The sequence below is a fragment of the Arachis stenosperma genome, chromosome 5 (assembly GCF_014773155.1).
Source record: "Arachis stenosperma cultivar V10309 chromosome 5, arast.V10309.gnm1.PFL2, whole genome shotgun sequence".
Lineage (NCBI taxonomy): Eukaryota > Viridiplantae > Streptophyta > Magnoliopsida > Fabales > Fabaceae > Arachis > Arachis stenosperma.
Window position 1 is genome coordinate 15,138,806 of NC_080381.1, and position 22,516 is coordinate 15,161,321.

At 39.0% G+C, this 22,516-nt stretch overlaps 1 long non-coding RNA gene across 2 annotated transcripts; it reads right to left on the reverse strand.

The window, feature by feature from the left end:
• Positions 1-507: 507 nt before the first annotated feature.
• Positions 508-2,862, reverse strand: LOC130983104 (uncharacterized). Of its 2 annotated transcripts, XR_009087251.1 has the most exons (5): positions 2,784-2,856; positions 2,557-2,680; positions 2,377-2,459; positions 2,195-2,281; positions 508-1,103 (listed from the first exon to the last, which is right to left on the reverse strand). It is a non-coding gene; the product is annotated as an uncharacterized LOC130983104 (long non-coding RNA). The 2 variants fall into 2 exon arrangements; XR_009087250.1 differs by having other exon boundaries at positions 2,557-2,862.
• Between the last annotated feature and the right edge of the window lie 19,654 nt (positions 2,863-22,516).

Here is a 22,516-nt window from a genome sequence, read left to right on the forward strand (position 1 = left end):
CCAAGTATAACAAGAGAACCCTGTCGTGGGAATGACAAAGAAGTCTAGGATGGAAAGGGACATGTCGGATGTGACTCGAAACCTTGCGGTAAGGACGACTCCAAAAAGGAACGATCACAACGGTAGGAGCAACCTCTTCGACGACTTTAATACTACCATCCATATGCTGATAGAGATAACAGAGGATGATGATGAAGGGGTTATTCATGGAACTGCCGGATGACCTGCCACTGCACATTGGAAGCCAGCGAAGGCCTCCTACCGCAAAGTGAATAACAAGGTACGGTGACATGGTTTAGGGTTCTATCATTCGAAGAAAAATATATACGGTTATATGTAAAAAGATATATTTAAATGAAGCTATTTTCAAGAAGTAAGAAAATGTATTAGTCACTTTTAAGTTTATAATATTTATGATTCTGAGTGTCAGTGTCTGCGCCCAGTAAATTTCATTTTATCATTTTTATTAATTTGATTTTTTCATACAGATTAGTTAGGTTTGTAGTAAGTAATGTTTTTTTTCGGTCAGTAAGGAACAATTATTTTACTTGCGAATCATTCGTCATTGAAGTTGCTCATTTTATTGGTCCAACAAAAAAAATTCTTTCTGGGTCCACTGAGGGGTGCTCATGGATTGCTTCATTGTGTAGTGTAAAAGGGAGTAGCAGACTCTAATTTCCTCCAAAGGATCTCATTTCACTCCAGGTGGGGCTTTCAACGGAGGAATTACAAGATCTCACAGCACTAGAGAACCTTTGCTTGGCCGCCAAACCATGCTCTTCAGCAATTCCGCCAGACCAGGGTTATCTAGGATTGGGAGAAGAGTTATTGAGGGCACACCGACCAACATCCCAACATCGAGAGCTACTTCTTTTGGCAAAATGCATGCTTTCAACTCCCATCGGATCCCCGGTAGCGAGCCAATTGGAACCAAGCCTATGGAAACATCCACAGTCAAGCTTTTTGGTAGCCTAATGAACATGTCCCCACCTCATCACAACAAAATGAACCAGCCTATGTAGAGCAAGGCACAGACGTTGCTGAAGCCAACAGACACGACGCTGTCAAAGTTGTAGATCTCGATCACGACATACGCATTCAATCTGCAAGGAGAAGCCATGTGAGCCATTTTTTTTTTGTACATGCATTATTAATTAATAAATTTACTCTTGTTCAATTTTGTGCACATCATTTTTTTATTTCTCATAAAAAATCATGACAGGAATGGATCCAAGCCCATGTTGCTTTAAAAATCTATAAATCATGAATGATGATTTATGCATTCAATAAATAATGGTGCATTGCACTTTATCCACCACGCAATAGCAAACACAGACAGAACGGTATTGAAATTGAATATCATGTTATTTGCTTCACTTTATTACTAATTTTCACTAAAATCTAATAATTTTACCATCACAACAATTAATGGAGCCTGCAGAGGGCAATCAATACTGGAATACAATTTTTATCAAATTTGTAAGCTTCATTGTGGGTAGATCTACATTGAAAATAATTGAAATATTAGGTATACAGTTGTATAAATTAATAATAGGGGTTATAATAAATTAATAATCTTCTATGAACTACAAAGAAAAGAAAAATAAGGAATTTTGAGACCGGATTAATAATCTTCCATTGGGTTTTAAAATATATTCTTAGTATCTAACAAAAGTTGCTCCAGCAGGATTGAAATGCAACTCCAATTCTCCAAACAAATTATGTTCCAAACTTAATACTAAAAATTGAAATATGCACTTAACTATTTATTAATTTCACATTTGAAGAAATGTTCCTATAAATGGACTATTTTTTTGAAGTCAAAATCTTATAAAAAGAGAGATAGTTATCTTTTAATATTAGTTTTTTTCACATGCATGCTATAATGATATAAGTCACCAACCATGTAATTTTATCTTGCATCTTTGAAAATCTACCTCGGATGATAAAACAAGCCATGTGAATTCTTTAGCCCTACAACTTGGATCCTCTATCTTTTTTCAGTACATTTATAATGCAATGCATTTCGATTCTAAGTTAATAGCTAACACACTAAAAAAGTCAAATAACCCTGTTCTAAAAAAAACATAATGGAGTCTAATAATATTTATTACTACTTTGTAATACATTGTTAAATAAATATTTATTATGATATAAATGAAAAATTTTTATCAAAACAATCTAATAATCTTACCATCACAACAATTAATGGAGTCTGCGGAGGGCAATCAATACCAGAATACAATTTTTGTCAAATTTGTAAGCTTCATTGTGGGTAGATCTACATTGAAAATAATCGAAATATTAGGTATACAATTGTATAAATTAACAATAGAGGTGAGGGAAAATACAAGCAAGAAGAAGAAGTGGCCTCACGGTTCATGTAATTATCAATATTAGCAAGGCACAAACAAAAATTCGAAGTCACTCTTGTTCTTCTTCTTCTGTTGTAATAAGATCTGCCACAATCACAAAGTCACAGGTGTCATAGTATAATAAATTAATAATTTTCCATGAGTTACAAAGAAAAGAAAAATAAGAAATTTTAAGACATACTCAACATTCGTGGATCCAAAATGAACTTGGATCTGCTAAGAAATTCCCTTGCACTGAAGATCATCGGCTCTCTCTTCATCGCTGTCACATCTTCTACTTGTGAATTCACTGCTCCGAGAGCTACCTACAACTCATGTTTTTTTCAGACCCTAACCCCAACCGCCTTATTTCTACATCCCCCAATTTTGACAAACATTTCAAAAAGTGGGCAATAGTTTTTAATGTACCTTTGAATGTATTCTGCTACCAGTTTTCACTTAGCATCTCTTCAAAACTTCAGAACATGAAGCTAAGGTTATGTTTGCAACAATGACTTCTAGGGACGGCTAAAACAATGTTTGATGTTAATACATATACGTACACTTTCCCACATTCCATTACCCTATTTTTTTTACTCATGTTTTCATTTACTTAAACAATAAATTTACTATGACTCTATTATTAAGTATCCAATAAAAACATATTGGGCTAGTTTTTATGAGATCCATTCGATCCACTTATCCTTGTAGAACAAAAAAGGATACTCTATATAAAAAGAAATTGTTTAGGGTCTCTATATAAATATTATTTTTTAATGAAAAAAAATAAAACAAAGACTAAAACAACATAGAAACCGTGTCAGACGGTACCAACCTCATAGGGAGGCTCATTCTGCCAGCTCCAGGCTAGAATTCACCATTTTTATTGAGTTAAAAGAGTAAAAAATGCAATTGAATTAGTATTTGGGGGACATTTATATGATATGAATACTTCTCCTTAAGAGCTGGTCTTTGATGCAAAGTGTGATTATTTAATTTCTTTCCTCTTCACTTGTTTTTACCAAGTCAATAACCTCTGTTACATAGAAATATCATGGTGCTTGAAAAACAAGTGATTATAGTGTGTTGAAACATATGTGCTTCAATAATTTGACATTGAAAAATATGTTGATTGTGTACTATTCTAAAGGAGGACACTTAAATTGGTTTTGAAAAACTTGCACAGTTCTTCAATTATTTCCATGTATATTAACCTTGTTATTCTTCCTCTACTTTAACTTGTAACCTCTTTTCAACACAATAAAATATTACATTACAAAAAGTTAAACATTAAAATGAATTACTCTATGTCTCCATCTATAACATTTTTTTTCATTCAGAGTAGCATAATTTTCAAATTATATCAAATTAACTAATAATTTTAAATTATTATAATCGAATGAACAATCTTAAAACCAAAGCTACACAAAGCCATTTTTATTGTCCCATTGATTGGCTACTAGCACCTTTCAATCCTACTTCTAGATTTTAGAGTAAGTGATGAAATTATTTTTCTAATTTTTTTAGTTATTTACTATGAGTTTTTTTCTTAAGTAGATCAACATATTTATTTTTTGTCGAGATTTGGTGAAATGGCTTAGTATACTGGCATAGAAAAAATGTTCTAACAACTTGGATAAGCAAATTGAAATGCCATAGTCAAAAATTTTAACCTAATTTTTATCATTTAGACACTTGAAATTAAGCAATTTCTGCATCACATGTGCTGACAACAAAGACTTAAAAAACCAAAGGCTACTAGAGTTAACAAAATTTTCATAGAGATAATCAAATATAATTTATATGAACAAGGACATGTTGTTGTGCATGAGGATCACAATGTACTTTTTCATGAGGTCACCACTATTTAGCTTGGTATTTTTTCTATGGTGTTGTTTAATTTTAATTGAAGTCTCTGGCTCATTTATTTGGCCTTATAATATCCAACAGTAGAACATGACATTCTTGACTTTTTCTTTGAGAGCTGGGACTAGTAAAGCTGACAATTTATACCCTACCTGCGAGTATTCAACTTGAATCAATCCATTCGGGTAGGGTTGTCTACCCTATCCGCTGCTGGTAGGATAGGGTGCGGTTTGAGTTCGCCTACGAGTAGGGTAGAATAGGGTATGGGTTCAGGGTATATCCTACCCTACCCTACCCGCATCCCTAATATATATATATATATATATATATATATATATATATATATATATATATATATATATATATATATATATATATATATAGCGTTGAACCCACAATGTTTCTCTAATAAAAATTTGAAATAACCACTAAACTAGTTGATGATCATATTGTTTATAATTTTATGTTAGAATTCTTTAAGATTTTATTATTTTTAATTTTAATTTGAACTTTTTTTTATTTTCTATTTTATTAATATGTATGAAATTTGGAATAGTTAAACTTTATATTTGCTTGAAATTTTTTTATTTTTCTGCGAGTAGGGTCGAGTAGGGTAGGGTTTAGAACTTTAAGATGCGGGTAGGGTTAGGGTTGAAAAATTCTCAACCCGCGGGTAGAGTAGGGTAGAATTTTAAAAAAGTTTTTAGTTTGCGGGTAGGGTTAGGGTAGAGTCCAAACCCTACCCTACCTATTGCCAGCCCTAACTGGGAGTGGCCAAACATAACCATCTTTTGATCTTTACGATGAGGCTGAGTGCAAATCAATCCTGCATACTTTGTTATTTCCGACCAGTCCTATGAAGCAAACACAAAATATGTTAGTTCAAGAGCAAGATTGAACTTTAGAACGGTTTAGCATTCAAAAGCACAGAAAAAATTACAAATATTTTAAAAGAAAAATAAATCAAAATAAGAAATCTGCACAAAGTTGATTTTTTTCAATTTAATCCAAAAATCCTCAATTAAAAATGAAACTAACTAGACCTAATCATGGACAAGGGTTAAAATGCAGATGCCGACTTACCGAAAGAAAGAGTTGCCAATAGTGAAGAGATTGATGATGGCGATAAAGAACGATTCTGTCTCTGACAATCTTGTTGGACGGTGACGCGACGAAGACGGCGACACTTCTGCCTCTACCGAAGATGATGTTACCTCTAACAGAGACGATTCTCCTCTGACGCAGTGAAGACGGCATGTTTCTGCCTCTGTTGCAACAGATTCTCCTTAGGCTAGATGTCAGGCGCGTGACAACGGTTATACGATGACCTTGAGATGTTGCCCCTCCTGGTTGGTCCTTTCACCAGACCTGGAGAAGATGAAGAAGAGATTTTTTTTCCAGATGTGCTTTTTTTTTTTTGTATGAATAGCTACTAGAAATTAGGGTTCATGAGAACATCAACAATATTGAAGTAATCTTTTTCAACGTTGATGAATAATCAGATGTATTTTTATTTTGTTTTTTGTAAATGATTTAAAATTTAAATTTATAATATTAAAATTAGTTATTCTAAACTTTAATTAATTTAAAAGATTAGTTTTTGTCCAACATACCAAGAAAAGATATTTAGGTCTTTTTATAATTTTTTTTCAAAGATAATAGTGGTATTTTATTCAATAGAAAAATAAATACAATGTCCAAAAGTCAAGACAAAAAAAATAGAAAAAGGAGATTCTCAAATATTCACGAACAATTCAAATTATCAGAAGAAAATAATATAGAAAAATAGATAAGAAAAAATTTAGGGTACTATGCATAAGACAAAATAGATAGCTCCTGGTTCAACTTAAACGATGTTGCTAGCACTTTTTCCAGAGGCTCCTGGATATGCTCGAAGACTCGACGACACCTTTTCTTCCAAATATTCCAAGCTATAATCAAAACTAATCAATCTCTTTGAGGGCTTGTTCCTTGAAGTCCAGTTTGTAACACCGAATCCCTCTACCAATCAAAGAACAAGGAACATCTATGGTCTGGAATGAGGTAAGTCAAAGGACTCTTCCTTCACACTAGATTAGCATTCCCATAGAAAAATAGATAGTGCATGAATGATTGCAGATTGGACAAGTTGCCAAAGTGGACGAAAACTGCTGATGGATGAGAAGCAGAACAGGAAGTTTACCATGCAGAATTTTTCATGCAAAGAGCAAATTCTTGTGAGAGATTTTTAGCTTCCATAAATGGCTCCAAACTGGCCTCTGTTGCATGAAGTTCAAACAAAATTCAATGAAGGTATGGTAAAATTAGTAAGCAATCCTGTACCCTGATGCAACATCATATATGTTTACTCTGTTTATTACCCATTGAATTGTGTCTTCACCTTCTCCTGAGGTTATGGAAAGGATTCGCTGAGCAATTTCTGAAGGAAAAATATTTGAGATTAATACTTGATTCCACTGTTTATTTGACAAAAACAGGTCTTTCATCCATAACAGATGGTAACTATCTGATAGTATTGTCACAGATGGTGGAACAGTGAAGGGTTAAGGAGGAGGGAGCCATGGTTCGGATAAGATTCGAATATCACCAGAACTTACTTTCCCACTAATGCCTTTTTCTACAACTTGCGTCCCTTCAAGAATACTTTGCCAACTCCAAAAAGGTAAGGTTGTTACTTCTGCTGTAACGATAGAATCAAATCTAAAGTATTTACCTTTAAGTATTCTAGAAAGAAGACAGTTAGGTTAAGTCAAGATTTTTTAGCACTACCCAAAAAAGCTGGGTTTTGAGCATTGAGATCTTTGAAACCAAGCCCGCCTTCTTTCTTAGGCCTGACATCTTATCCTAACTAATCCACTCTATTAGCCTTTTAGAACCTTGCTGCCCCCACCAGAACTAGGTTAGAATACTATGAATTTTATTTAGCAAGTTGTCCAGAGGTTTAAGACATGATAATGTGTATATTAGTATCACCAACTGCTCAGAGTAATACCTGTCTTGCTCCATTAGATAACAAGCACCTTTTCCATCCTTGTGTCCTTTTGAGAACCTTATCTTTGATTGAGTTGAAGATGGCTTTCTTAGAGCAGTTGACAAGGAAAGGTAAACCCAAATATTTATCCTGTGCACCTATGTGAGAAATATTTAGTTGGGATGCTTGGGAGGTTTTAATTAGCTCTAGAGTGTTATTACTGAAGATCAGGGCCAATTTATTAAGATTAACTCTTTGCCCAATGAAGCTATCATAATATTCCAATAATTCTAGAATAGAGGCACAACTATTTTCCGAGGCTTTACCGAATAGAATAGAATCATCAGCGAATAGTAAGTGATTTATAATTGGGCATCTTCTATTTATCTGAATTCTCTGAATGAGACTGTTTTGCTCTGCTTGGTGTAGTAAGAAGAAAAGTTCTTCTGCACATAATAAGAAAAGAAAAAGGGATAAAGGGCCACCTTGACAAACGCCTCTATTTGGTTTAAAAAACTATAAGGTTGACCTTCCACAACAACAGAGTAAGAAACAGTTGTCAATAATCCACGAATTCAGTCAATGAATCTCAGTTCAAAGCCCAACTTCTCCATAATAAACCTTAGAAAATGTCACTCCACCATGTCGTAGGCTTTACTCATATTAAGCTTGAGTGTCATTTCGTATTCCAAGCCTCACTTCTTTTGTTTAAGGTAGTGCATATATTCATGTGCTATAAGAATGATATCAAAAATAAGTCTAGCTTTCAAGAATGCACTTTGAGTAGGGCTAATTACCTTGTTCATACACCCTTAGAGTCTGTGGACCAGTGCCTTTAAAATGATTTTTGTAGACAAAAGAGGACAAACTGATGGGCATTATCTGAGTCATAGCGCTCACATATGAGACCTTTGGCACTAGACAGATATTGGTGTGGCTAAAACTTTTCAAAATTCTATCTTCAACAAAGAAACTCCCCAGAGCTTGGAACACGTCTTCTCCCATAATATCCCAATAAAATTGGAAGAATTTAGCCATTATACCATCCTCTTCTGGTGTACTCTGAGGGTGGATACTAAAAGTATCTCTTTCTACCTCCTTGGTGCGGAATTTATAACCCACAAACTAACCGGCAAGTGCACAGGGTTATACCAAGTAATACCTCAGGTGAGTGAGGGTCGATCCCACGAGGATTGATGAATTAACCAATAATGGTTGAGTGATTTACTTAGTCAGACAAACAGAAAATGATGTTTGAGAGTTTAATAGCATTAAACAGTAAATTCAGAGAATCAGAAAGCAAGTAGTAAACGGGTTGTGAAGATTATATGAGAGAACAGTTAAAGTTTCGGAGTTATTTATCTTCTGGATTAACTTTTCTTACCAACTATTTTAATCATGCAAGATTCAATTCATGGCAAACTATATATGATTAAACCCTAATTCCTTGGTAATTTAGTCTCCTCTAACCTAGTTAACCGCCAATTCTTAGGTCACTTAATTTCAATTAGAGGTTTAAGTCCAATTCTAGTTTATATGCCACAGAAACCCTAATTACCCAAATCTAAGAGGATCATATGTCACGTATCCCATTAAGTCCAGATAATTAGTGATTTAGGAGAAATTGTTTTCAAGCTATTGTTCAAGTAAATTGCTTTTCCAAGGTTCACAAGAACTCAAATAAAATAAGGGTTATTCTTCCGATCTACCCAAATCCTTAAGATGAAGAACGAAAACAAATTCTTGAAATCGAAATCCAAACATTAATTAAAATAGAAGAGTAATAGTATCAATCTATACAATAAACAGAGCCCCTAACCTTAACAGTGGAGGTTTAGTTGCTTATGGCTCAAAGAGAAAACTAGGATTCAGAAAAACTATAAATTGTAGAATGAGGTGCGTAAGAGAGAAGAGAGCCCAAAGCGCTAAATACTTTCCTTTTATATCAAATCCTAGTTAATGTAAAATATATTTTCTAAAACTATATAATATCTTTTCCTATTGTAAAATAAAATAAAGTTTTAATCAAAATTACTAGAAGATCTCATGCTGGCTTGTGTGTAAAACCCGGTTAATTAACGGCTAATTCACCCATAAATGAGAATTTATTCTAGAAAGCCTAAAATGTGATTTTTATGGCTAAATGTGATAGAGGAGATTGAGACGAGAATTTTGGTACCAATTTTATAGAATTCGGACCAAGATTGGACCGAACGGGCCAAACCGGGCCAACCGAACCCAAAGTGGGCCCTTGGCCCAACATAACTTAACCAAAACCCTAGTTTTCAGCACTCTCTCTCTCCTCATTACACACACAAACACGCTGAATTAGAGGGAAGGGGGGAGAAGAACACTCTCTCAAACTTCTTCCTCTCACTTGATCTTCAAACCACCATAACTTTTGATCTAGAGCTCCGATTGCCGCTCCGTTTGCGGCCACGCGTTCACCGCGGAGAGCTCTACAAAACCCATACAATTAATCTTGAGGTAAGCCACGTGTTTCTGTTCGAAATTCCAGCCCTTATTTTCGAGTTTCATGGGTAAAATGTTGAGATTTTGGATTCTTTGATGTTATAGGACCCAACTCTCTTGAAGAAGAAGGTTAATCTTGTCTCCTTGGACCTTGGGTGTGGTAAGATTCTCAACCCTAGTGTAATTTTGTTGTTCTATGATGTTTGGGTTTTGAGATGTTGTGTATGGGTATGATGGTTGTGGCTTAGGTTGTGTATGTGTGGATATTGGAGCTTGATTGGTGACTTTGAAAAGCTTGGAAAGGGTTCGGTGGTGAAAAATCTGTTATTGGAGGTCTTGAGGCCTTGAGAGCTTGTGAATAAGTGGTTTGGAAGTGCTCTGGTGGAGCTTGGGAAAGTCGGCTAAGGTATGGTTTCGGTTTCCCGTATCTAATATGTAATGTGGTAGGAAATACTTAGGCTAGAGGCCCTAAGATAGGCATTGAATTGTTGATGTTGTTGAATGATTGAGATATATGATGTGGTCATATATGCGATGATGATTATTGATGCCTTGGTGGTATGATGTATGAGAAATATGCATGTTGTGATATATGCTTGATGATTGGTTATGGTTGAATTGTGGGTTGAACCATGTTGTTGGTGAGTATGATGTTGATTGTGTACAATAATGATTTATTGGAATTGGTGTTGTTGAGAATTGGCATGAGGAATAGTATATGATATGTCAATGTGTTTGAGTTTGAGCCACTTGGGTGAAGTGGGGTAAAATGATGAGATAGTGATTTTGGTAAATTGTGGTAATGTGTCAATGTGTGAGTTGAGGAGGCTTGATGTTGAATTTGATACATTTTGATTGATTTCAAAGAAAAGGGATGAAATTGGCATGTTTTGATTGATTTTGAAAAGAGTTGAAAATGGTTTGTTTTGAAAATGGCATATTGTGGTTTTGTATGAAAATATGATTTTTGGGCATACTTTGACGGGACATAACTTGGACTACGAATCTCCGTTTTGTACCAAATCTGTTTAGAAATGAAATTGGATCCGGGATGTCCATGCCGTTCGAAGAACGGGTGAAAAACGATTTAAAATGAGGAAGTTATGTCCGTTGGAAGATTGGGGTTTAAATCTGTGAATTCTGCAGCTTTTAACTTAGAAAATTTTTAGCAGAATGACCCCTTGCGCGTGGGCGCACCTGGCGCGTGCGCGCCGATCTTCCGAAAAAGTGTCATCCACGCGTACGCGTGATGTGCGCGGGCGCGCCGATTGTGCTGCACCCAATGCCCAGCCATTTTCCAGAGAGGTATGCCAGAACTGTGCTAGTGTTGTGCTTGGGGCACGAGAACACCCACGCGTACGCGTGGTTGACGCGTGCGTGTCGATTGGCAAATTTTGGAATCCACGCGTTAGCGTGCATGACGCTTGCGCGTCGATGAGTTTTTGAGGCCATCCACGCGTGCGCGTGGAGTGCGCGTACGCACGGCCTTGTTTTCATCCCAAAGTTGATTTTGGAGTTTTAAAAGCCAAATCTCATACTTCTAAGCCTCCGATTTCACCATTTATGTCTTAAATCATTATGACATGCCTAGCTATTAAAAAGGGGCTAGTGAATGAGGTAACTTGCGAGTGAAGCAAGGGAAAAATGAATGATCAATGAGGATCAAGATGATTATGTGAGATGCAGAGGATGGTGGTGGAAGTGCTTGTTATGCCATGGGCCGAAAGGCTGTAATTGTTAATGAAATGGCTGGTTATGGATTTAACCGCGAGCCAGAATGGCTGTGTATGATTATGAATATTGGCTGGTTCTGGATTGAACCGTGAGCCGGAATGGCTGATATGGATGTTGATCCATGGATGAGAATTCATGCATGTTGATGCTGAATTATTGATAATTGTGAATTGCACTTCCACTATCAGAGATACGAGTTTCCCTGGGTAGTAGCAGTGGCTAGCCACCACGTGCTCCAGGTTGAGACTTGATACTCTGTTGACCCTATGTCGTAAGTGTGGCCGGGCACTGTGAAAGACCCGGATGAGCTCGCCCCCGAAATATTCACCAGTGAGGGTGATGGATATGGATCATGTTTATGATCAAGTTTATAACGAGTATAACTCGAGTTGGGGATGCGCGACAGAGGGACAGTCCAATGGTTAGCGACCAGGACTTGTCGGGTTGGCTCTATAACCGACAAGATGATATCATCGGCCACTAGGGACAGGCATTCATCATATGCATACTATGTGAATTGTTTGAGATTGCCTATTTGACTGCATATTACTTGCTAATTGTCTAAATGTCTTAACTGCTCCTATTTGTATATTCTTTGTCTAATATAACTGTGTTTGCTATAATATACTCCTGCTGGTGGTTGGGAGGTTTGAAGGAATTGGAAAGGGAAGTATTAGTTAGACTGAAGAATCTTTAGTCAGATGCCCTATATGGTTTAGCTTGTTTATAAGCTTTGATATTATCTGGAGGGAGTTCAAGGATTGCCTTCGGCTTTCCTCTATTATTATGTATTATATATGTGGAAGCTGTTACCATGCTGGGGACCTCTGGTTCTCACCCATGCGGATTTTGTGGTTTTCAGATGCAGGACGTACGGTTTCCCGCTGAGGCATGCTGGAGACTTCTAGATCATTTGCGAAGATTCCTTGTTCTTGGGGACTATGTTTTGGTTTATATGTTTTGCTTAGATACTTTTATCTCCATTAAATAATACAAACTGTGATGACTCCTCTTATGGGAGATTTTGGAGAATAGGTTTTATGTATTTGTGTCCCTATGGGTTTCCTTTGGGGTTTTCCTTATGTTATCATATGTATATATTGCTATGCTCGGACCGGTTATCTTCGCAGCTGGATCTTGAGTCTTGATATTCCTGTTTTTGACACTCCTTTGTATATATATAATCTCGCGTTGGTTTATCCTTGTTCGTTACGTTATCGATCGGAGTGTTGCACTTTTGAGTTGCGATTTTTGTTTACCCCTTTTTCTACAAAGGCTCCTAGTTATAATCAATCATTCATACTACTATACGTACTAAATTTTTATTTTAGAGGTAGTAATACCTTGCCATCTCTGAATTATGACTTAAGCATAAGACTCTGTATGGTAGAGTGTTACATTATGGTATCAAAGCAGTTCGTTCCTGTAGAGCCTGAGGGATGGACTGACTATGCTTCTGTGCATTCTCTGTGTGTGTGTTATGTGCTATTAGTATATCTATTTAATATAATTGGCATAAACATTCATGAGCATGCATTTGGGACTTTGAAGCACTAGACTTTCGATATTGAGACTGATCAACTTAGTATCGATTGTTTGGTGTGTATAGGAACCAGATGGCGCCTCGTGGACGCGGTAGAGGTAGTGCGAGAGGTCGTACGAATGCTCGTGCACCGGAAAATAACCCTAATGACCCAGTGAACTTTATGACTGCGTTGGAGAACATGGCTGCTGCTATGCAAGCCACTGCTGAGGCTCTTGGTCAACAGATGAACAACCATGGTAATGATGGAGGTGGAGTTCAGGGCCCGATGACTCTAGCAAACTTTTTGAAGGTTAATCCGCCTAAATTCAAGGGGACTACTAGCCCGACTGAGGCTGATACATGGTTTCAGGCTATAGAGCGAGCACTGCAAGCACAAGTAGTACCTGAAGGGCAGCGTGTCGAGTTTGCTACCTATATGCTCACAGGTGAAGCGTCGCATTGGTGGCAAGGCATCCGACGTCTTCTGCAGCAGGGTGATGACTATATCACTTGGAATGTCTTCCAAGAAGAGTTCTATAAGAAGTACTTTCCAACTTCTGCTAGGACGGCTAAGGAACTTGAATTGTTACAGCTGAAGCAGGGTACTATGTCCATATCAGAGTATACTGACAAGTTTGAGGAGCTGTTTAGGTTCTCTCGTATGTGCCAAGGGACTCCGGTGGAATATGAGGAATGGAAGTGTGTTAAGTATGAAGGAGGACTCCGGAGTGATATCTTCAGTTCAGTGGGACCAATGGAGATTAGGACTTTCTTCGAATTGGTGAACAAGTGTAGGGTGGCTGAAGAGTGTGTAAGAAGGGCAACCGCTGAGAAAGGGAGTCACAAAGGACCATTCCCACAGAACCGAGGGAAGAGCTTTGCACCTAGAGGTCCGTCTTTCAAGAGGGGAGGCTCTTTCAGGAGGCCCAACAACAACAACTCCCAAGGAAGGAAGTTTGGGAAGCAGCCTCAGAATGATCAAGCTTGTGCTAGGTGTGGAAGTCACCATCCGAGAGCACCATGCAAGGCCGGATGGGGTTTGTGCTACAATTGTGGAAAAGCGGGGCATAAAGCCGCCAGTTGTCCGGAGAGGCAGAAACAAGGTGCTGGGAAGGCACAACAGACTGGTCGGGTGTTCACCACTTCAGCTGTAGGAGCTGAGGGATCCGAGACACTTATTCGAGGTAACTGTGAAATGGCTGGTCAAACTTTAAATGCTTTATTTGATTCGGGAGCATCACATTCATTCATTGCATTTGAGAAAGCCCATGAGTTAGGATTGAAGATTGTAACCTTAGGTTATGATCTAAGAGTGTACAATGCTACCTATGAAGCCACGGTAACTAGGCTAGGATGCCCGGAAGTTTCCTTTAGGTTCAAGCAGCGTGATTTTGTTCATAATTTGGTCTGCTTACCGATGGTCGGCCTTGATCTTATCTTGGGATTGGACTGGTTATCTAAGAACCATGTTCTGCTAGATTGTTCTACAAAGTCGGTGTACTTTATGCCGGAGGATACAGAAGGGCCGGTCGTGGTAAATAATTATTACTTGAATTCGATGATGGTGAACTGTTCTGGAACCGAATGTCAGGGTATCATGTTGTTAACCGCGGGTGTTTCGGGTGATGATCAAAGGTTGGGGCAGATTTCGGTTGTGTGTGAGTTTCCAAAAGTGTTTCCCGATGATATTGATGAGTTTCCACCTAACCGAGAGGTTGAGTTTGCTATTGAGTTGGTGCCCGGGGCGGGACCAATCTCAAGTGCTCCTTATAGGATGTCACCGTTAGAGATGAACGAGCTAAAGTCTCAGTTAGAGAATTTGTTGGGAAAGAATTTCATACGACCAAGTGTCTCTCCGTGGGGTGCTCCAGTGTTACTGGTGAAGAAGAAGGATGGGAGTATGCGGCTCTGTGTGGATTACAGGCAGCTGAACAAGGTTACAATAAAGAATAAGTACCCATTACCGAGAATTGATGATCTCATGGATCAGTTACAAGGAGCTGGAGTTTTCTCCAAGATTGATTTGCGATCCGGTTATCACCAGATAAGGGTGAGGGGTGAGGATATCCCTAAGACCGCTTTCAGGACTCGTTATGGTCATTACGAGTACACTGTAATGTCTTTGGGTTGACGAACGCTCCTGCGGTATTCATGGATTACATGAATAGAGTCTTCCGTCCGTTTCTGGATAAATTCGTTGTTGTCTTCATTGATGACATACTGATTTATTCCAAGACTGAAGAAGAGCATGCGGAACACTTGAGGACCGTATTGCAGATTCTAAAGGAGAAGAAACTTTATGCAAAACTGTCTAAGTGTGAGTTTTGGAAGAGTGAGGTGAAGTTTTTGGGCCATGTGGTGAGTAAGAAGGGAATAGCAGTAGATCCAACCAAGGTGGAGGCGGTGATGGATTGGAAACAACCAACCACCATAACAGAGATAAGGAGTTTTCTGGGTTTAGCTGGCTATTACAGAAGGTTTATCAAGGGCTTTTCACAGATAGCGTTACCAATGACAAAGTTAACCCGCAAATACACTCCGTTTGTTTGGACTCCTGAGTGCGAGGAGAGCTTTCAGACATTGAAGAAAAAGTTGACCACTGCACCTGTGTTAGTGTTACCTGAGCCGAACGAGCCTTTTGAGGTGTATTGTGATGCCTCATTGAAGGGTCTAGGGTGCGTGCTGATGCAGCATCATAATGTGGTGGCGTATGCCTCACGACAGTTGAGACCTCATGAAGTTAATTATCCTACACACGATTTGGAACTCGTTGCGGTTGTGTTTGCCTTGAAGGTGTGGAGGCATTATCTCTATGGGGTTAAGTTCCAAGTTTTCTCTGATCATAAGAGCTTGAAGTACCTCTTTGATCAGAAAGAGCTTAATATGAGGCAGAGAAGGTGGATAGAATTGTTGAAGGATTACGACTTTGAGTTGCATTACCATCCGGGAAAGGCGAATGTAGTGGCGGATGGATTAAGTCGGAAGTCGTTATGTGCAGCTTGGATGATGCTTCAAGCGGAGAAGTTGCTCAAGGGATTCAAGAGTCTGAAAATTGGTGCTCGAGAAGTATCCGGAACCTTGTGTTTGAGCCGATTAGAAATCTCAAGTGACTTTAAGTCCGAACTCCTAAAGGCTCATCAAAATGATGAAGCGTTATGGAAGGTGTTACCGGCCATTGAGCAAGGAAAACAGTGGAGAGTGTCGGAAGAAAAAGATGGGTTATGGAGATTCAAGGATAGGATCATTGTGCCAGATGTTGGCACTTTGAGGCAAGATATTTTAAAGGAGGCACACAAAAGTGGATTCTCCATTCACCCGGGAAGTACTAAGATGTACCATGATCTAAAGGCGATGTTCTGGTGGCCGGGTATGAAGAATGATGTGGCGGAATATGTTTCAAAGTGCTTAACTTGTCAAAAGGTAAAGATTGAACATCAAAGACCTTCTGGGATGTTGCAACCTTTAGAGATTCCACAATGGAAGTGGGAAAGTATTGCAATGGACTTTGTGTCAGGATTGCCAAAGACTAGGGCTGGTTTTGATGCTATTTGGGTGATTGTGGACCGACTGACGAAGTCAGCTCACTTTTTACCCATTTGGATGACTTACACCCTTGAGGAGCTAGCATGGTTATACATAAAGGAGATTGTGAGACTTCATGGTGTACCTGCTACTATAATCTCTGATAGAGATCCTCGTTTCACTTCAAGGTTTTGGGGTGCATTTCAGAAAGCTTTTGGGACCCGATTAAGCTTGAGCACGGCTTACCATCCTCAAACAGATGGTCAATCTGAGAGGACGATCCAAACACTAGAGGATATGTTGAGAGCTTGTGTTTTGGACCAACCGGCGAGTTGGGATCGGTATATGCCATTAGTGGAGTTTGCATACAATAATAGTTATCATGCGAGCATTGGAATGGCTCCGTATGAGGCCTTGTATGGGAGGAAATGTCAATCTCCGCTATGTTGGTATGAGGCTGGAGAGAAAAGCTTGTTGGGGCCGGAAATAATAGCTGAGACCACCGAACAAGTCAAGAAAATCCGAGATAGGATGCTCACGGCGCAGAGTCGTCAAAAGAGTTACGCCGATCAGAGGCAAAAGCCCTTAGAATTTGAGGAAGGAGACCATGTTTTCCTTAAGGTTACTCCGACCACGGGAGTAGGTAGGGCGATTAAAGCAAAGAAGTTGAATCCTCGATACATTGGTCCATTTCAAATCCTGGAGAAGATTGGACCGGTGGCGTATCGGATGGCTCTACCACCTCATCTTTCGAACCTGCACGACGTGTTTCACGTGTCGCAGCTTCGGAAGTACACTCCTGATGCTAGCCATGTGTTAGAACCTGAGTCGGTTCAGTTAAGGGAAGATTTAACGCTTCCAGTGGCTCCAGTCAGAATTGATGATACTAGTATCAAACGGTTGCGTGGAAAAGAGGTTTCTTTAGTGAAAGTGGCTTGGAGTCGAGGCGGTGTTGAGGAACACACTTGGGAACTTGAGTCGAAGATGCGAACGGATTATCCGCATTTATTCTCAGGTAATTGCATTTGAATTTTGTGGGCAAAATTCCCAATTAGGTGGGTAGAATGTAAAACCCGGTTAATTAACGGCTAATTCACCCATAAATGAGAATTTATTCTAGAAAGCCTAAAATGTGATTTTTATGGCTAAATGAGGAGATTGAGACGAGAATTTTGGTACCAATTTTATAGAATTCGGACCAAGATTGGACCGAACGGGCCAAACCGGGCCAACCGGACCCAAAGTGGGCCCTTGGCCCAACATAACTTAACCAAAACCCTAGTTTTCAGCACTCTCTCTCCTCATTACACACACAAACACGCTGAATTAGAGGGAAGGGGGGAGAAGAACACTCTCTCAAACTTCTTCCTCTCACTTGATCTTCAAACCACCATAACTTTTGATCTAGAGCTCCGATTGCCGCTCCGTTTGCGGCCACGCGTTCACCGCGGAGAGCTCTACAAAACCCATACAATTAATCTTGAGGTAAGCCACGTGTTTCTGTTCGAAATTCCAGCCCTTATTTTTGAGTTTCATGGGTAAAATGTTGAGATTTTGGGTTCTTTGATGTTATAGGACCCAACTCTCTTGAAGGAGAAGGTTAATCTTGTCTCCTTGGACCTTGGGTGTGGTAAGATTCTCAACCCTAGTGTAATTTTGTTGTTCTATGATGTTTGGGTTTTGAGATGTTGTGTATGGGTATGATGGTTGTGGCTTAGGTTGTGTATGTGTGGATATTGGAGCTTGATTGGTGACTTTGAAAAGCTTGGAAAGGGTTCGGTGGTGAAAAATCTGTTATTGGAGGTCTTGAGGCCTTGAGAGCTTGTGAATAAGTGGTTTGGAAGTGCTCCGGTGGAGCTTGGGAAAGTCGGCTAAGGTATGGTTTCAGTTTTCCGTATCTAATATGTAATGTGGTAGGAAATACTTAGGCTAGAGGCCCTAAGATAGGCATTGAATTGTTGATGTTGTTGAATGATTGAGATATATGATGTGGTCATATATGCGATGATGATTATTGATGCCTTGGTGGTATGATGTATGAGAAATATGCATGTTGTGATATATGCTTGATGATTGGTTATGGTTGAATTGTGGGTTGAACCATGTTGTTGGTGAGTATGATGTTGATTGTGTACAATAATGATTTATTGGAATTGGTGTTGTTGAGAATTGGCATGAGGAATAGTATATGATATGTCAATGTGTTTGAGTTTGAGCCACTTGGGTGAAGTGGGGTAAAATGATGAGATAGTGATTTTGGTAAATTGTGGTAATGTGTCAATGTGTGAGTTGAGGAGGCTTGATATTGAATTTGATACATTTTGATTGATTTCAAAGAAAAGGGATGAAATTGGCATGTTTTGATTGATTTTGAAAAGAGTTGAAAATGGTTTGTTTTGAAAATGGCATATTGTGGTTTTGTATGAAAATATGATTTTTGGGCATACTTTGACGGGACATAACTTGGACTACGGATCTCCGTTTTATACCAAATCTGTTTAGAAATGAAATTGGATCCGGGATGTCCATGCCGTTCGAAGAACGGGTGAAAAACGATTTAAAATGAGGAAGTTATCTCCGTTGGAAGATTGGGGTTTAAATCTGTGAATTCTGCAGCTTTTAACTTAGAAAATTTTTAGCAGAATGACCCCTTGCGCGTGGGTGCACCTGGCGTGTGCGCGCCGATCTTCCAAAAAAGTGCCATCCACGCGTACGCGTGATGTGCGCGGGCGCGGCGATTGTGCTGCACCCAATGCCCAGTGATGAGCGGATAATTTGTACGCTTTTTGGCATTGTTTTTAGTATGTTTTTAGTAGTTTGAGTTGAGTTTTTAGTATATTTTTATTAGTTTTTAGTTAAAATTCACTTTTCTGGACTTTACTATGAGTTTGTGTGTTTTTCTATGATTTCAGGTATTTTCTGGCTGAAATTGAGGGACCTGAGCAAAAATCTGATCCAGAGACTGAAAAGGACTGCAGATGCTGTTGGATTCTGACCTCCCTGCACTCGAAGTGGATTTGCTGGAGCTACAAAAGCCCAATTGGCGCGCTCTTAACGGCGTTGGAATGTAGACATCCTGGGCTTTCCAGCAATATATGATAGTCCATACTTTGCCCAAGATTTGATGGCCCAAACCGGCGTTTAAAGTCACCTTCAGATTTCCCAGCGTTAAACGCCGGAACTGGCACCAAAATGGGAGTTAAACGCCCAAACTGGCATAAAAGCTGGCGTTTAACTCCAAGAAGAGTCTCTACATGAAAATGCTTCATTGCTCAGCCCAAGCACACACCAAGTGGGCCCGGAAGTGGATTTTTATGTCATTTACTCACCTCTGTACACCCTAGGCTACTAGTTCTCTATATATAGGACCTTTTGCTATTGTATTAGACATCTTGGTTCTTCTGGTTCCCTCTCTGGGGCCGAAACCAATGATCACTCTTGTTCTTATGTATTTTCAACGGTGGAGTTTCTACACACAATAGATTAAGGTGTGGAGCTCTGCTGTACCTCGAGTATTAATGCAATTACTATTGTTCTTCTATTCAATTCCGCTTGTTCTTATTCTAAGATATTCATTCGCACTCAAGAACTTGATGAATGTGATGATTATGTGACACTCATCATCATTCTCACTGATGAACAAAGTGACTGACAACCACTCTTGTTCTACAAGCAAACAAGGCTCTAATGTTTATCTCTTGGGTTCTTTAACCGGAATCTTCGTGGTATAAGCTAGAACTGATGGCGGCATTCAAGAGAATCCGGAAGGTCTAAACCTTGTCTGTGGTATTCTGAGTAGGATTCAATGATTGAATGACTGTGACGTGCTTCAAACTCCTGAGGGCGGGGCGTTAGTGACAGACGCAAAAGAATCACTGGATTCTATTCCGGCCTGATTGAGAACCGACAGATGGATAGCCGTGCCGTGACAGGGTGCGTTGAACATTTCCAATGAGAGGATGGGAGGTAGCCACTGACAACGGTGAAACCCTACATACAGCTGATGAGCGGATAATTTATACGCTTTTTGGCATAGTTTTTACATAGTTTTTAGTAAGTTTAAGCTACTTTTAGGGATGTTTTCCTTAGTTTTTATGTTAAATTCACATTTCTGGACTTTACTATGAGTTTGTGTGTTTTTCTGTGATTTCAGGTAAATTCTGACTGAAATTGAGGGATTTGAGCAAAACTCTGAAAAGGCTGACAAAAGGACTGCTGATGCTGTGGATTCTGACCTCCCTGCACTCAAATGAATTTTCTGGAGCTACAGAACTCCAAATGGCGCGCTCTCAACGGCGTTGGAAAGTAGACATCCAGGGCTTTCCAGCAATATATAATAGTCCATGCTTTATTCGAAGATTGACGACGTAACTTGGCGTTAAACGCCAAGTACACGCTGCTTTCTGGAGTTAAACGCCAGAAAAACGTCATGATCCGGAGTTGAACGCCCAAACACGTCATAACTCAAGTTCAACGCCAAGAATGCCTTAGCTCGTGGATTGATCAAGCTCAGCCCAAGCACACACCAAGTGGGCCCCGGAAGTGAATTTATGCATCAATTACTTACTCATGTAAACCCTAGAAGCTAGTCTAGTATATATAGGACATTTATCTATTGTATTAGACATCTTTTGACCACTTTAAACACTTTATTCATTCGGTCACTTGATCATGGGGAGGGCTGGCCATTCGGCCATGCCTGAACCTTATGCTTATGTATTTTCAACGGTGGAGTTTCTGCACACCATAGATTAAGGGTGTGGAGCTCTGCTGTACCTCAAGTATTAATGCAATTCTATCTTCTTTTTTCAATTCCTCTTTATTCTTATTCCAAGATATTCATTCGTACCCAAGAACATGATGAATGTGATGAGTTAGATAACCCTCATTATTATTCTCACTTATGAGCGCGCGTGATTGACAACCACTTACGTTCTACATGCAACACAAGCTTGAATGTGTATCTCTTAGATTCCCCAACAGAATCTTCGTGGTATAAGTTAGATAGATGGCGGCATTTATGAGGATCCGGAAAGTCCAACCTTGTCTGTGGTGTTCCGAGTAGGATCCTGGGAATCCAGAAAGTCTACCTTGTCTGTGGTGTCCGAGTAGGATTCCGGTAATGAATGACTGTGACGTGCTTCAAACTTGTAACCTGCTGGGCGTAGTGACAACGCAAAAGAATCAATGGATTCTATTCCAGTAGGGGAGGGAACCAACCGGTGATTGGCCGTACTGTGACAGAGTGCGTGAGCATTAGCTTTCACTGCGAGGATGGGATGTAGCCACTGACAATGGTGATGCCCTACATACAGCTTGCCATGGAAAGGAGTAAGAAGGATTGAGTAGAAGGAATAGGAGATCAGGCGTCCGTGAGCTCTACAGCACCTCCATTCCGCTTATCTGAAATTCCTATCAATGAATCTACATAAGTATTTCTATCCTTTTTATTATTTATTTCTTTTTATTTTCGAAACCCATAAATCAATATTTAATCCGCCTAACTGAGATTTGAAAGGTGACCATAGCTTGCTTCATACCAACAATCTCTGTGGATTCGACCCTTACTCACGTAAGGTTATTACTTGGACGACCCAGTACACTTGCTGGTTAGTTGAACGGAGTTGTGAAGAAAATAAACAGTGCCATAAGAGTATACATCCTTTATAAACAAATAACAAGTGATCACAATTTCGTCCACCAAGTTTTTTTGGCGCCGTTGCCGGGGATTGTTCGAGTATGGACAACTGACGGTTCATCTTGTTGCTCAGATTAGGTAATTTTCTTTTCAAAAATCTTTTTCAAAATTTTTCTTTTTATTTTTCGTTTTCCAAACTATATTTTCGAAAAAATTTATAAAAATACAAAAAATTCATAAAATCATAAAAACCAAAAATATTTTGTGTTTCTTGTTTGAGTCTTGAGTCAATTTTTAAGTTTGGTGTCAATTGCATGCTTTAAAATTTTTCTTGCATTTTTTTCGAAAAACTCATGCATTCATAGTGTTCTTCATGATCTTCAAGTTGTTCTTGACAAGTCTTCTTGTTTGATCTTGATGATTTTTTGTTTTGT